The sequence below is a fragment of the Danio rerio genome, chromosome 24 (genome assembly GCF_049306965.1).
Source record: "Danio rerio strain Tuebingen ecotype United States chromosome 24, GRCz12tu, whole genome shotgun sequence".
NCBI lineage: Eukaryota > Metazoa > Chordata > Actinopteri > Cypriniformes > Danionidae > Danio > Danio rerio.
Window position 1 is genome coordinate 16,306,591 of NC_133199.1, and position 16,451 is coordinate 16,323,041.

Here is a 16,451-nt window from a genome sequence, read left to right on the forward strand (position 1 = left end):
GGTGCGTATAACGTTGCAAACTTCACAGAAAGAGCAACACAGTCGTGCAGCACGTCCTTTTCAGAACAGCGCTCCGACTGTGCGTTTCTGGATGCGGTGGTTTCCTGTCCTCGGATGATGGGCACGGGCACTGCGTTGCATGTCTGGGGGGTCCAGCATGTTAATGCGCTGCTCGCGGGCAGTTCATGTCGTCATTGCGATGCCATGACTGTTGCGCAATAAAGATCGCGGCTAGCCTTTGCAAAAGGGCGAACCACCCCAGTTTTCCCCTGCTCTGCAGCGGGCACTCGGGCAGATCTGAGGGTTTCAGCGAGAGAGAATCCGTCGCCCACGGGCCCGCGGACCTCCCGCTCCTCTAAGCGCTCCATCCAAGCTTCGGGCGGGGGAAGCGATCCGTCTAACAGATGGTAGCCCTTACGCCCGATGACACTGGAGACCAGACGTCCACCGCGGCATCGGAGGGTGGGCTTTCATTGTCCGATGATGATCCAGACCCGCTCGCTCCCTTCGGGCTGGTGAGCGCTGTCACTACAGATCCTGAAACGGACATGTTAGCCGTGCTTTCCCGGGCTGCTTCGGCCGTGGGTTGGAGATGGTTTATCCCCCAGCTCCGCGGCCGGACCGACTAGAGGGGCGTTCCCTTCTTCCCGGAGGTGCACAGTAGGCTCACGCGGTCTTGAAAAGCACTTTTTTTCTGCTCGTGCTGCGTGTCCCTCCACCCTCACCACTCTTGACGGTGGAACAGCCAGGGGGTATGTGGCGATTCCTCAGGTTGAGTGCGCGATGGCGGTCAATCCGCGCGGCGCCTCTTCTTGGCGGGGTCCTCCTCGTCTCCCATCCAAATCCTGTAAGTTATCTACCTCCCTCGGAGCTAGAGCTTAAATAGCTGCGGGCCAGGCTGCTTCCGCCTTGCATGCGATAGCCACCTACCAGCGCTACCTAGCGCAGGCGCTGGCCGAGCTGCACGAGGGTAGGTCCAACCCAGGCTTACAAGCTTCGCACCGCCGCCGACTTAGCTCTTCGGACTACTGAGTCCGCTGCGTGTGCGTTGGGGAGGACGATGTCCACATTAGTGATCCAGGAGCGCCACCCCTGGCTGATATGCGCGAAGTCGACAAAGTCCACTTTCTTGACTTTCCTCATATCCCAAGCCATGTTCGGCGACACCGTCTGTGAATTCACCCAGGAATTCAAGGCGGTGAGAGAGCAGTTGATGGGTGATGTCTTATCGGCGGTCCGTAGCCCGCTCCGCCCGCCGTGCCATTCATACCTGCTCCTCGCCGAAAGCGCCCGCCTACGAGAGCTGCTCCGCCCCCGCACACGCCTCTGGCGAAGCGAGCGCGTCGGGCACCTATAAAGCAGGCAGCCCTCCTGCCCAGAATGCCGCTAAGTCTGGCAACGGACCGCGAAGCGTCCCTGGGACAGGCCATCTGGAGAAGAGGGAACTTGCTCTTTCCCCGCTGGATGGCGGGGCCCTATTTCCAACGGCACTTTTTTACTGCCATGAAAACATTATGAAAGGGCACTTTTCACTTCCCCGGATGTGACAGCCCGAAATCTTCCAGTCTGGGACGCTATGCTTTCTAGCTTGCAGATTCGGTGCGTTTCGCCAGTGGCTCACGAGCGCTGGGAGGACGGTCTCCTTTCTCCCACCCCTCGAGCCTCCCCTCTGGAGCTCGGGTGCGGAGTGAGAGCAAATATCTCACCTCCAGCTTTTCCGTGGGACCCACGCGCTTCCCGGATCAGCACACCCACTCCGCGCTGCCCCACTGCTGGTACGTCAGCGATTGTAGCGATGAGTCCATTAGCGGGAGCTCTGCCTGCCTGGTTAGCGCGGGCCAGCTCTTCGCGGTGGCTCATACGCACAATCAGACTCGGCTATGCGATTCAGTTCGCGAAACGGCCCCCCAAGTCTCGGGTGTGTATTCACCAGGGTCAGCCCCCTGTCCGCCCCTGTCTTGCGAGAGGAGATTGCTGTCCTCCTGGTGAAGGATGCAATCGAGCCGCTCCCTTCAGCCGAGATGGAGAGCGGGTTTTACAGCCCACACTTCATCATGCCCAAAAAGAGTGGTGGGTCACGGCCAATCCTAGATCTGCACGTTTTGAACCGCTGCCTGCACAAGCTGCCGTTCAGAATGCTCACGCAGAAGCGCATCCTCCGGTGCGTTCGTCCTCTGGGTTGGTCTGCAGCATTAGACCTGATGGACGCGTATTTCCATGTCTCCACTCTTCCTCGCCACCGTCAGTTTCTGCGGTTTGTGTTTGAAGGTCGAGCTTGGCAATACAAAGCCCTCCCCTTTGGGCTCTCTCTGTCTCCGCGGGTCCTCACCAAGCCCGCAGAGGGTGCCTTAGCGCCCCTTCGGCTCGCAGGCATCTTCATACTCGATTTCTTTACAACTGGCTGATTTTTGCCCTCTCTCAGAGCAATTGATTATGCACAGAGACAAAGTGCTCTGGCACTTCCACCTGTGGGTTTCAGGTCAACCGAGAAAAGAGCAAACTCGCTCCCGTGCAGAGGATCTCTTCTCTCGGGCTGGAGCTGGACTCGGTCACCATGGCAGCGCGCCTCTCCGGAGAGCGCGCTCAGCTGATGCTGTACTGTCTGAGAGAGCTCGACAGCAAAATAGTGGTCCCACTGAAACTATTTCAGAGGCTCCTGGGGCATATGGCATCCGCAGCCGCTTCATGCCGCTCGGATTATTCTATATGTGACCACTTCAGCACTGGCTTCACGATCGAGTCCCCAGACGCGCATGGCACGCGCGCGCACACCGAGTCTCTGTTACTGCGCTGTGTCGCTGCGCCCTCAGCCCTTGGAGCGACCCCTCGTTCCTACAGGCCTGGGTGTCTCTAGAACAGGCGTCCAGTCTTGTTGTCGTTTCAGCAGACACTTCCAACACTGGCTGGGGGGCTGTGCGTTGCGGGCATGCGGCTGCGGACCTGTGGAAAGGTACCCAGTTGCATTGGCATATCGCCTGGAGCTGTTGGCAGTGTTCCTCGCTCTCCACCGTTTTTTTCCGGTGCTGGATCGGCAACACGTGCTGGTCAGGACGGACAGTACGGCGGCGGTGGCGTATATCAGCCGTATGGGGGGTATGCGCTCTCGCCGCATGTCTCAGCTCGCCCGCCGTCTGCTCCTCTGGAGTCATCCGCGTCTGAAATCGCTGCACGCCATTCATATTCAGGCAAGCTCAACCGTGCAGCCGATGCGCTCTCACGGCAGCCTTACGTCCTGGAGAATGGAGACTCCACCCCGAGTCTATTCAGCTGATATGGGCGCGATTCGGGGAAGCCCAGATCGATCTGTTGCTTCCCCCGAGATCGCTCATTGCCAGTTGTTCTTTCCCTGACCTAGTGCTCTCGGCACGGATGCACTGGCTTACAGCTGGCCTCGGGGCATGCGCAAATACGCGTTTCCCCCAGTGAGCCTGCTCGCGCAGTTACTGTGCAAGGTCAGGGAGGACGAGGAACAGGTTGCTGGTTGCGCCCCTCTGGCTCAACCGGACCTGGATGTCAGAGCTCTCCCTCGCGATAGCCCTCCCCTGGCAGTCCCTTCGAGAGAGCACCTACTCTCTCAGGGACAGGGCACCATCTGGCACCCTAGCCGATCTTTGGAGGTCATTAGACGCGAGGAAGACTTAGGTAACCTCCGATTGCGGTGGCTAATACCGTCACTCGGGCTAGAGCCCCCTCCCCGAGCGCGCCTATGCCTTGAAGTGGAGTCTATTCACTGAATGGTGTGTCTCTCGCAGAGAAGACACCCGTAATTTGCCAGATCAGCGTTGTGCTTTCTTTACGCCGAGAGAAGCTGGAGAGTAGGCTGTCGCCCTCCACACTCAAGGTTACGTGGCTGCCATCTCCGCTCTCATAACGCGGTGGCTGGCAGCACCGTGGGAACGCATAACCTCATCATCCGGTTCCTCAGGGGCGCTAAGCGAATTAATCCACCCCGCCCCCTCTCATGCCCTCTTAGGATCTCGCCCTCGCTACACAAGCCGCGTCGCTTCGATCCTCGACTCAGTATCTTTCTGTCCCTGAAGACAGCTTTGCTGGTCGCGTTGATATCGATTAGAGGGTCGGGGACCCGGAGGCATTTTTCGGTCAGTGACTCGTGCCTGTAATTGGGCTGGCTTTCTCTAACCTCCTGAGACCCCGCCCGCGATATGTGCCCAAGGTTCCTACCACTCCGTTTTAATACGAGGTAGTGAGCCTGCAAGCGCTGCCCTCGGAGGAGGCAGACCCAGCCCTTCTTTATTGTCCAGTTCGCGTTTTGTGTATTATCCGGACCGCACTCAGAGTTTAGATCATCTGAGCAGCTCTTCGTCTGTTATAGCCGTCGGCAGCAGGGAAGTGCCGTACCGAAATAAGTTCCCACTAGATTGTGGATGCCTTTCTTTCACTATCAGAGCCGAGGTGAGCCGCGTCCCCCGAGAGCGCGTGCGCACTTCCCTCGGAGCTTCGCATCCTCTCGAGCACGCGCACGCGGCGCCCCTCTAACAGACATCTGTAGAGCTGCGGGCTGGGTGACACCCAACACATTTGCAAGGTTTTACAATCTGCGAGTGGAGCCGGTTTCCTCAAGGATATTAGGTAACCCTTGGTGATTGAGGAAACAATTCGGTAGGGTGTTGAAACACGCTTGCTGCGCCATTCTCCCTAACACGGAGGTACGTGCGCCTTTTTATCTCTCAGTAAAGTTCCCCGTCAGGTGAGCCCTGCAGATTCCTCCGTGGCCCCCAGCACTGACTCAGCGGATGAGTCACTTGCTGGCCCACTACGTTGTAGGTCTGCCCGCTGGTCAGCCCGCGTTTTGGGTAAAGATGCCTGCTATGCGTGATCCCCACTAGGCGATCCCATATGCTTATTCCGCCACGGTTAAGTCCCCCCCCCCTGGGCGGACCCGTGTCTTCCCTCTCCGCTAACCACTCTTTTGCTATGCGTACTCCCCCTTTTTAGGGCTAGTCCATATGTAAATTCTGCCATCTATCCCCCCTTGGGTAACGGATGGCCTCCGCAGCGTCCTCCCTATCGGGATTGCACGCTTTCCAACGTACTGTCGTATTTTCCTAGAATTATCTAGATGCTCACGACTTCCCAAAAATATATCTAAATCCGTAAAACTTCTGTTGAAGTAGGATAAATTAGGGCCAGGGACACGTTGGAGGACCGCGCCTCCCATGATGTGGGTGCGTCACGCTTGCTTGACAATCCCCTCATCGGGGGCGTTGGTAAGGTGCAGTCATTATGGCACTTTCCATACATCTCCCATTCGTGGATTTCATCCACTCTATGGCACTGAAGTTCCCCAACCGAAGGGAACCCTTCGTTCCCCGAGGAGGGGAACGGAAGTGCCATACTCCGTCGCCATAATGACTGTCCCTTAGCTGTTTGAAAGTCTCTTCAGCTTAAAAGGATGGCGTCTGCTCGCTCCAGGTGTGCTTATATGCTGGGATAATTGGCAATGAAGTACACCTGTGCAAGCTTACGCTGCCAATTCATTGCATTCATTGGCCCATTCAATACTCTTTCAGACAAGCGGCTTCTGAACCGAATCCTCCCATTCGTGGATTTCATCCACTCTATAGCACTTCCGTTCTTCTGTACTTCTGTAACCTCGAACGCTCACCCCCCCCCCCCCCCCCCCAAAATAAAAATAAATAACTTTTCATTTATTCTCATTCATGTGGTTTAAAACCTTTATGAGTTTTTATATTTTATATATTTTCTTAAGTTTAACACACTATGTATTTTAAAAATGTTGGTTGCTGGCTCCCATTGAATTCCTTCTTTTTTCCTGCTATGGAAGTCAATGTGTGCCAGCAACACGCATTCTTTAAAACATCTTGTATTTTGTTCAACAAAAGAAAGAATCACAAACAGGTTTTGAACAAGTGCAGGGTGAGTAAATGCTGGTTTACTGCATGCCTTGCATGTAGCCGTGCATTTATACTTATGCATGCTGTTTGTGTTGCTTAGCAATAACACTTCTGAATTGCTAGCTAGTGGTAGGTTCTGTTACAGTATGTTCCTCTGTATCAAGATTTGTCGTGGGCGTTTTAGTTTTTTCTTAAATATACCTTAATTTAGAAGTCAGGGCCAGAGTGGGACTCCTTTTCAGCCCTGGAGTTTCTGGTCTTAGACCGGACCACCTCAGTTCACGATTGACTATGTTAAAATAAGGTAATTTCCAATTCATTTTCTAATGACACTATCACATATTTTTCAATGAAACAGCTGCTTTAGAACTTTTCATAAATATGAAACATTAAAGGGTAGTCGTAACCCAACGTGCTGACCACTGGGCCACAATGGCAAGGTAACCATGATGTTACTTTATTGATGGCTTAATCTTTTTCTCCCCTTTTTAGATTTCTGATGAAGTATCATCTGATTTTCATTGAGCAGGTGTAATATTCATTAATTTTAATTATTCAAATTCTTATTTTCACTAAGGTGCCGCTGTTTGGGATCGAATGATAGTTACATCATTATGAACCTGCAGGCCGCATTTTGCTCATGGGGCTGCAAGAAAATAAATAAAAAGAGCGGAGATGCGACAAAATAATGAATAAAAAGAGTGAGGCTATGGTCAAATAAATAAAAAGATGAAAAAAGTGCGACAGCTGAGAGTACAAGCAGCTAGGGACACCGGCCCTCGCGGCCAAAAAACGGACCGGCCCACCGGGAATTCTCCCAGTCCTCCCGATAAGCCAATCCGGGCCTGGTAGAAGTAGCTAAAACTTACTCATTCAAAGGTGGGAACCGGCGGACGTGCAACAACTTTGTCCATAAGGTAAACACAAAATATCTAGAGCTTCTTAGTGGGACTCGACAATTGTAGACAATTGCTCCATTGAGCTCATGGCTTTCAGCAACACCCACACTGGGCACAGCTACCAAGCTGACCAATCATAGAGGTTGTGCTACGCGTCGTTGCATCGTGTAGATAAATTTTTTGACAGGTGCGCGTCAGCATCAGCCACGGCAAAGGCTATGCAACCATGCGAGGGCTGCACAGGACCATACACATGCGCTTGACACAGAAGTATAAATCAGTCTTAAATGATGGTTAAATTTTCAATTTTGGGGTGAACTATCTCTGTCAGAACACATGTAACAAACAAAATCAGTCATGTTATAACAACTAGTTTTATTTGACTTAACAAAATGCTTATATTTTTTGAAAAAAATGTTTATAATTTTATGAGACGTGCAAGATCAACAGATATGCGAGGTCCCATTGCAATGTACAGGGTTTTAAGAGTACCTATTCCCTTTTTACAAGATGTTAAAATAAATCTCAGATGTCCCTAAAGTCTCTATATGAATGTCAAAATACCCCACAAATAACTCTTTGAAACTGCCCATTTTAGGCTTTGATCCTAATTGTGCTGTTTTGGAGACTGTTGCTTTAAATTAAAATGGTATTGTGCTCCCTGCCCTCCTTCCAAAAGAGGGTGGGGCTACAAATACCTATGTGTCAGCATAGTGGCAGATTTAAATACAACTCTCTGCTAATGAGGGAGAGATCTTCATTAGTGGGCTGGACTTTCCCCCAGCCCACCCCTTTTTTAAATTGTAATTTTAGAACACAGGACATACAAGGGCAATAACATAACATGAAATTGACATCAAAATAAACACAATCGAAAGAAAAAAAATACAATTATTCAAAGAAAAGATTTAAGGCTTTGAGATAATTAACAGTTTTGCTTTGGCATTTTTTTGTTTCTTTTATCATGCATAGGTAATGACCTATTTCTATTTTACAGTAAATATTAGGATTTTACTGCCCATTTACATTTATGAATAAAAAAATCCATACATAATGAGAAAATGAACAATATGTCAAATTTTGATGTCAACTGTTTTCTCATAATAAACAAACATCTTTTTCTTTGAATTCCAATGCAATATTCATACAATGTTTAGCAAAAAAGAAAAGATCACACTAAAACAATTGTGTATTAAATGCAACCATAAAATAAATGAACAGTACTCTCTTCTTTATCATTGCAGAAAGCACATTTTAAATCAACATCTTTACAAAATTTTGCAATTACCTGTTTTACAGGATAAATATGATGAACAATTTTAAATGATACCTCTTTAATTTTACTTGTTATACAAAAATGTCTGGAAATCTTAAAAGTCTCATTCCAGTTGACAACTTAAAAATGTAATCTACAAAAAACAATGGCTGAAGGAACACTGACAATCTGGCAAATCATTATAAGATAATTATTTATACATTTTGTTCTTTTATATTTATACCTTTCAATTTTTATATCATTTTCTAATAATTTCTTAAACTCTAAGGGAATACCATTAATAACTATCATAAACTCATTGACAGGTATTTAAAGGTAATTTTTTTCTAGAAACTCTATAGGTAAGCAACCTTACTAATATTAAAACTGCAATTAAGAAGAAATTCAATTTAACCTACTTTTTCAAAAAAATCCTATTAGGGTTGTAATATTATAGTTTTTTCTTTTTTTGAGCAAATAGAATTTTGTATCCACTTGATTTTGAAAATAGTGTTAAATAAAGTTTAGCCCACCTTGATAAATGGATTACAAAGATTTTTAAAAAAAAATTCAAATAATGAAGTTTATTTGTCCAAATAAAATTATGTATAAATTTATTTAGTTAATGATAAATTTTAGAACGTCTATAGCCATTGCAATGAAAACTAATCTAGATAAACGTTTAGATTTTGATAACAAAACTCTCCCCTTCAGAAATATGTCTCTCATTAGCCAAATGTTACATTTCTTTTGCACTTTATTAACTAATAGGGTGTAATTTGGGACTTTCCCCCTCTGATCACACGTCCAAAGGGAAAATGTCAGTAAAAGTAAATGTTAATTTACGAAGTTAATTGTTTATTTATTATTTTTTTTTATCATTATAAGCTGGTTATATTTACAGACTGTTACCACACAGTGGTGTTTAATCCCCTTATAAAAGTGCTGTTCACAAAAAAAAGTCCTCCATAAAAGATCTGCTGCCAGTCTTAATGCAGAATATCCTGTATAATCCACGCCTTGATGCATTACACCTACTTTTTTGTATAGCAAGAGAGTTGCTTGTATAATTTTAGGAACGTGGTTACAGACATTAGTAGGTATTATTTTCAGAGTAATTAGTGTATTCATTAATGTAATTCCACATAGACAGCAGAAGAGGGAGACATTGAGCTGTGTTTTTGTACTTTTGGGTTCATTCAGTTTACAGAGAAGTAAATATACACACGACAGTAAGTTAAACACTTATCTGTCTCATCAGCCTTAAAGCACATGAACAAAGGAAGGAAGGGAGGATTTGGCTGCCCAACAGAGGAAACCAAATAAGAAGAAAGTGCAAAAAAACTTTAGCTGGAATGAACCAACAATCTAAAAAGTCTATATTGTTCTTCCTTGCATAATTCATTTACTTTACATAGCATTTATGAGTATAATTGAAGCTATAACTGTTTGGACAAGAAATGTAAAGCTCAATTATAAAAATATTGGAGTGTCTATAACATTTTTAAATCTTTTTCCCCATATTAAACTATATGTGTACATGATGAGTCATTATATGTAAGACATCCAATAAACATTATTTGGAGTTTTTTGTTTTTTTAAATGTCTGGCTCAAGTTTAATGTCTTAACAGCCCATATTAGTAATACATTCTGAGAAGTCAAACATGGAGCAGTCGTGACTCTTTGCTGTGGCTTATGAATTACTGTAGTGTTTTGTGAAGAGTTCCTGCTGCTTTTCTATTTCAGTTGTGGAGAGAGAGTCCTGGTCTCTTCACACAGCTGTCCATTCTGAAGCATGGCTGTGGTCGCGGCCCAACGCCAGAGACCTACACGACCAGCCACAAACTCCAGTTCACTGCTGTTTAAAATGTGGTAGGTCATGTGGTAGACTAGAGGCTCATTATAACATTAAGTGCAAAGTAAAGCTGGACTCCAAAAACATTGCTTCTGGTTTGGAGAGGACAGAGATGCTAAATAAGAATATAAGCGTCAGCAATAAAACTGGATCTCTGAGTTCAAATTTATGGTTTTGATTTATGGTGATGTACATTAACCCTCTGGTGCTGTTTAGTTTTTGTTTTGAACAGAACAGTTGTGAAACTTCTGTTCTGTGTGTGGCCCAAAATAGATACATTTAAAATGAAACTAAGGCCGTACTCACACTAGGTACAGTTGCCTCGAACCGGGCCAGAGCACGCTTGTCCCCCCTCCCATCTCCCACCCGCACTCACACCACAGTCAGGCCTCGGCACACTTACGTCATCGCTGCTGCGCTGTTCAGTGAGAAGCGCTCTCTCACTCACCAGCACAGTGGAGATTTCTCTAGTTATATCATGTCAGTTGTTTGATATGCAGTGACATGCAGTCAAATATTTCGCCAAACAGTCCTTAGGGATGCGGTGACATGCAGTCAGATTTTTCGCCGAACAAATCCGTCACTTTTGGCACTCATAAACAATCATAAAGCTCTCGTGCTGCAGGAATGAGGAGGTCTGCTGAAGGTGCGCAGCTGTACAGCAGTTTGTGATCACTGAACAGTAAGAATGATTAATAAATCCATATAAAACAGTCCCTTAAAAGTCACGTCTAGCTTTCAGTTTCAGGCTTTGGCGCGTTTTGCACTCACACTACAAACATACCGCGCCAAAGCCCAAGTGAACCGAGCTCAGGCCCACCTCTTCCAACCGAGCCAGGGCCGGCCAAGTGAACCGTGCTTGAGCCCGATTCAGCGCACTCACACTTCTCAAACGATCCGGGAATCGGGACTGAGCACGGTACGGATGGCATAGTGTGAGTAGGCCCTAACATCATCCAGTGGAACATTTTGGTACTGCACCCAAACAAAGTCTTTATTTCAGCACACATTAAAACATGTAAATGTGCTACAGTCATTCCAGACTTTTCCTTTACTCAAAAACAATCTGTCGTCAGCATCAAATACCCTGGTAAAAATAAATATTACTCTGGTTTCAGTGTTTTTCATAATCAGAATCTCACCTGGATTTCTACAATCATATTTCCTCCTTCCTATTGTTCAATAAACATGTTTGTCCATGTCTTCAGTGGTGCTAATGTTACAGAAGACCAGACCAAAAGATCCCTGAAGGAGCCCTCATCTCAAATAACAGCACCTGTGGACGTCCTGATGGTGATAGAGAGAATAAATTGCTTCACATGAGGGAACAGCTCCACTCAGGATTATGCTCTCCATTTTAAAACATTAACATCCACTCCTCAATCCTGGGTCAGCCAGACATTGCATCACTTCTATGTTATGTCAACAACTCTATCTCATAAAGAAACTCCATGATACTAAGTACAAGATTCAATCTATTAATGGAAGTCCCATTGGATGAGGTCTTGTGAGATTTCATGTGGAGGACATTCCATTGCTGCTTCTGGAGGAGTACACCACTGAGGTAGTACTAGTGTGCCCTTGGTTTGTTTTCTATGACCACTCCATCTCATGGTTGAGAGGTATAATCTTTAAGTAGGTTAATGAATGTTTTAACCAAAGTTTCCTGATTTCTCTTCGCCTGTTTTGTCTCCAGCAGTAGTTCCTCTCAACCCCATGTCTATTGAAAGTCATATTAAAGACCTCTCCATCGATAACCCTCAAGGATTCTTTCACTTCAGTGATGTCTTATGCCAAAACTGAACCTCCAAAGTAATACCACACCGAACACAGAATTGTGCAATCAAGCTCCTTTCTAATAAACCAGTATCCAAAGGTAAAATACTCTCCATCTCTGAACAGAAGGCCATAGAGTAGTGCATTAAGGAGATTTCTCAACAAGGCTCTATATAACCATTAACTTCCCCTGCTGCTTCTCCATCATCAATAATTATAGTTCCATTATAGCCCATTGGCTAATCTTCTAAAAAAGGTAAACTCAAGTCTTTACATCATTAGCAACCCAGTTACTGCCCATTAAACTTGCCCAGGAAGAAAGGAGCCATGAGTTAAAAGGGGAAATCTGTTTCCAGTGGTATTTGACGTAAAAAAAATAAAATAATAATATGAAGTTCTGCAACTTCTGTATTTATTTCTACTTTTCCTGCAATAAATTTCCAGTTGTCCTTAAACATTCAAGATTTGAGAGTTTCAGTTAGAAACTTTATTTTCTTCACAGTGGAGCCAGTCAACAGAAGGGCAATGGCGGAGATGATTGAGGCTTGGACTAAGGGTGCACTGATTGGTGGTTTGGTAAAATTGTGGTATATTGTTATTTCAGCAGGGCTACAGACCTGAGGGGAGGACTGAAGCAGTCACTGGAAATCACTATTGGGAACAGACACTGTACTGGGCCCAGGGAATGAAGCTGACACTGGACAGGGCTTGGGGATGGAGTAAACACTAATCGATTTATTCCCCTGCTCCACCAGCAGGAAAAGGAATTCAAGGAGTGTGGTGGGGTCTATGGAAACACAATGAGGAAACAAAACAAAACAAAACAAAACAAAACAAAACAAAACAAAACAAAACAAAACAAAACAAAACAATGTATAAACAAACACTGACCTGTGCAAAACAGAAAATTAAATATCACAAAAACTTTTCGGTCAGGACTTTTTCAGGTCTAAGTGCATACAAAGACTGCCAGAGAACACTAGAGGATAACAGAAAAAGGGGAGGAAACCACAAGGATGACAAAAGAGAAACAACAGGAAGCAGAACAAACAGTAGAATTTAATACACAAAGTAAAACTGATTACTAAACACAGGGGGAACTCATGGCAATCAACATGGGGGAGATACTGAATCCATCCTGACATCAGTCAGCTACATACAAGTATGTTCAATTACAGTTAAGATGAATGTCAGAATGTCTAAGAGATAGTTTATTACATTTGTTCAAGAGCGTATGGTTATATTATTCATCATAATCTGAAAAATACCCAGATAGAATACAATACTGTTTTTTCAAGTCATACTGGGCAAGAAATATGATCTGTAATTGTAACTACTGAATGATTTATGATGTCACACATGGTTTGAGTATAGACTATAGATATTCTGGGATTTTTGAGCACAACAGACCCTCTAGAGCATAGGTCTGAAACTCGATTGCTGGAAGGCCCCAGCTCTGCACAGTTTTGCTTCAACCCTAATCAAACACAGCTGATCCAACTAATCTATAGATGCGTCCCAAATGGCACACTATACAATATGCACTCAACATTATAGTATATTTATGTAGTGTTGTCCTAGATAGAACACTAACGTTTTTTTTTTTTTTTTTTTTTTTTTTGACTAAGCAGAAATTTAAACTGCTTTCCTGAAATAAATGATCAAAGTACCAAATAATACCAGCCATGAGTATAAGCTCATTCACCATTGGGAAGCACTATAATCACTCTCATAGGGTGAATTTAGCCTTTACAATTCAAACATGAGCGCCCCTTCCACTACTTCAGCAAAGAGTGTCCATCATTCCACATATCTTTTTACAGGTTGAATAAGTGCATCAGTTGGGTAATTAAAGTGCAGCTATTGTTTTTAGAGTTTTCAGTGTGAACGCACTACTTACACTATACTACAAAATGACATAAAATAGTGCATAAGTATGCGATTTGGGATGCACCTAAGGTGCTCAAGACTACTAGACTATTAAGCAAGTGTGAGTTAGAGGTGGTTGGAGCTAAACTATGAAGAGCTACGCCTCTCCAGGAATTGAGTTTGAGACCATTGCATTAGAGCAAGGGTGTCCAAACTCAGTCCTGGAGGGCCGCTGGACGTCCTGCATAGTTTAGTTCCAATTTCCTTCAACACACCTTTCTGAAGTTTCTAATAGCTAGAAAGAGTTTGATTAGCTAACTTATATGTGTTTAATTGGGGCTGAAACTACAATGTGCAGGACACCGGCTCTTGAAGACTGAGTTTGGTAACCCCTGCTTCAGAGCATAGTGAGAAAACAATATAGTGAATACAATATAAACCTATAAGTGGCAGAAGTGAAAATGCTTTGTTAATGAGATATTCAGCAAGGTGTAATCTGACAGAGGCAAAAGTACATGAATTGGCCACATGTTTGTTTTCCTTTATTTTCCACCTTGGAGCTAACTAGTTTTGCAGCAGCGAGTCACATAACATCCCATACAGATACTAAATTAACTACAAATCATTCACAGATAACCACTGTCATTTTTAATCAGATTACAGATTAAGAATGCATCAGTTTAATAGCAACGAAGAAAAAAAAATCTTAAAAAAAAAAAAAAAAATGGCACCTGGTATTCTGAACTGATGTCCTCACAGGGGCAAGTTAAGTGTAAGTGGACGCTTAGGGCCACAGGAAATCTGAGGGCCCCCAAATAAATAAGTATAAATGATACTTTAAATTATAACATTGTTTTCTATCATATTTTGTACGGTGAGGGTCTAATTTTTTTTATTTGGACGTAATTATTACATCTGTGCAAATGTGTACCCACCTTCAATCATGGACCAGTCTAGCAGTCAAATCAGTAAAGATTTAGTTTTAAAAACAAAATAGTTCATATATTATTTTTACTTAAGTGAATTCAACAATTAATTTCAAAAGTTTTACAAGGTGATTTACATTTTATTATTATGTTGCATAAAGATAAAAAATAGAATTCGAGATCAAGATCGAATAATAATAGAAAAAAAAAAACAGCAAAATAATAATAATTTATGTAAAAAAAAATCTACATAAAAGGTGCATTATAGAACTTTTGGGCCCCTTAGCTGGAATTGCTTAGGGCCCACCCCTGTGTCCTCATGGCAGCAATTCATTATAAATTATTAAATGGAATCAAAAATCATTAAACTTTTTATTATTATTTTTTTTTTAAGACATGCGACTTTCAATGCGTGCTTTCAATAGTTTTAATGTTTACAGAGTGGGCTGTGCACACTCTGTACACACACTAAAGATTAAAGCCACAACAGAGAGTAATTTTCCTCAATTTTCCATTATGAAGGCACTTGCTGATGTTTCTTGAATTTTATAACGTCCCTCAAATTGGGTACACAAACAAGTTTGAACTTAAATGATCTGTTTCATTTAGATAAATCATGTTTGCTTGTTTTTCAGAGCAACTCTCATTGCATAGTGCCAAAATTGGACTATTGAAGCGTTTATTATCTTTGAAGGTTAGTGCTTGATACTAGTGATTCTGCAAGCCACATAAAGACAGAAATACACAGATTGTAAATATTAATTTGAAACCAGGTCAAACGAATGGGTTGACTGAAACAAAGTAGGTGGGGTTTGCAAAGAAATTCGACTCTATAAAATGTTGAGTGTGGATTTGAAGAGATGCAGCAGTTTGTCCCACACACGGCACGCAGGGGGAACCGAGTCTCCCCGGCACAGTGATGACCGTTCAGCTGCATTTATGAGCACACTCACAGGATCTATGGACAGGCACTTGCAGAAACAACAACACTGGCAGAACACTTGCAGAGCTCAATACTGAAACTTACCGCAAGTCTGCAGAAAATCTCACTCGCTGGATACACTGCTTCAGGTAATTCCGCTTTTAAAAGTTTAACGGGGTTATTAATAGACATTTTAATCCGTTGCTTATAGACTCCTTGTTATTAGTTGTGCACATTATTAACTGTTTCGATACCCTTTGCTGAAAAAGTTTGATTTAAAGTGTTATACATGTTTAATTATAAACTCGTTTGTGCTGCTGTAGCTATGTATTTTATTGAGGAACTAAACTAAGCCAAATTTTAAATATTTTTTAAAGAATGTTTTGTCTTTGTCATTTCCTAAACGCACATTATTTTTGTACTAAATCGCTATTTTTTAATAATAGTTACATTTTGTCTGTCTGTTTGTTATGGTTATCTTTTTGAATCAATGCTTGAACAACGCTAAAGAAATGAATAACTGAATTATCGAATAAGACATTTGCATGCATAAATTAAAAACAAACAAACAAAATATACATTGTAGTTTCCACATTATGAATCCATCTGATAACGTTTCTAATAAAGTTCAGCTGAAAGAATGTCTTAGTTTCATTTCGTTGCTCTTTTCAAAGGGTTAGTTCACCCCAACATTTTAATTGCCTCATCATTTATTCTCCCTTTCGGTTTTAAACCTTTAAGAAATTCTTTCTTTTATTGAACGAAAAATAAGCTATTTTAAACAATGTTGGTTGCTGGCACCCATTAAACTATACAGTAAAGGAAAATAGCTTACTGTGAAAGTCAAAGTCAAATAGGTTTTACAAGTTAAGGGTGAGTAGCTACAGTAAATGATGGCACAATTTTAATTTTTGGGTAACCATATTCCTTTAGTAGCAATGTCCGATCCTTCTTTACTATCAAATTTACTACAGGCCTATACTAAATAAATTGATGAACCATTTCAAAGATCAACCTAATCTGATCAACTTCCTGCATTATCACCTGAAGTGGAACTTCACATAGTGACCAA

The 16,451-nt window shown here is 43.4% G+C and overlaps 1 protein-coding gene across 1 annotated transcript in view; it reads left to right on the plus strand.

Moving 5' to 3' along the window:
- Positions 1-15,319: 15,319 nt before the first annotated feature.
- The window catches only part of crispld1a (cysteine-rich secretory protein LCCL domain containing 1a), a 41,806-nt gene continuing 40,674 nt past the window's right edge, over positions 15,320-16,451 (plus strand). The window contains exon 1 of the mRNA XM_073940703.1: positions 15,320-15,528. The gene's annotated coding sequence lies outside the window, so the exon portion shown is untranslated. The remainder of the gene's footprint in view (positions 15,529-16,451) is intronic.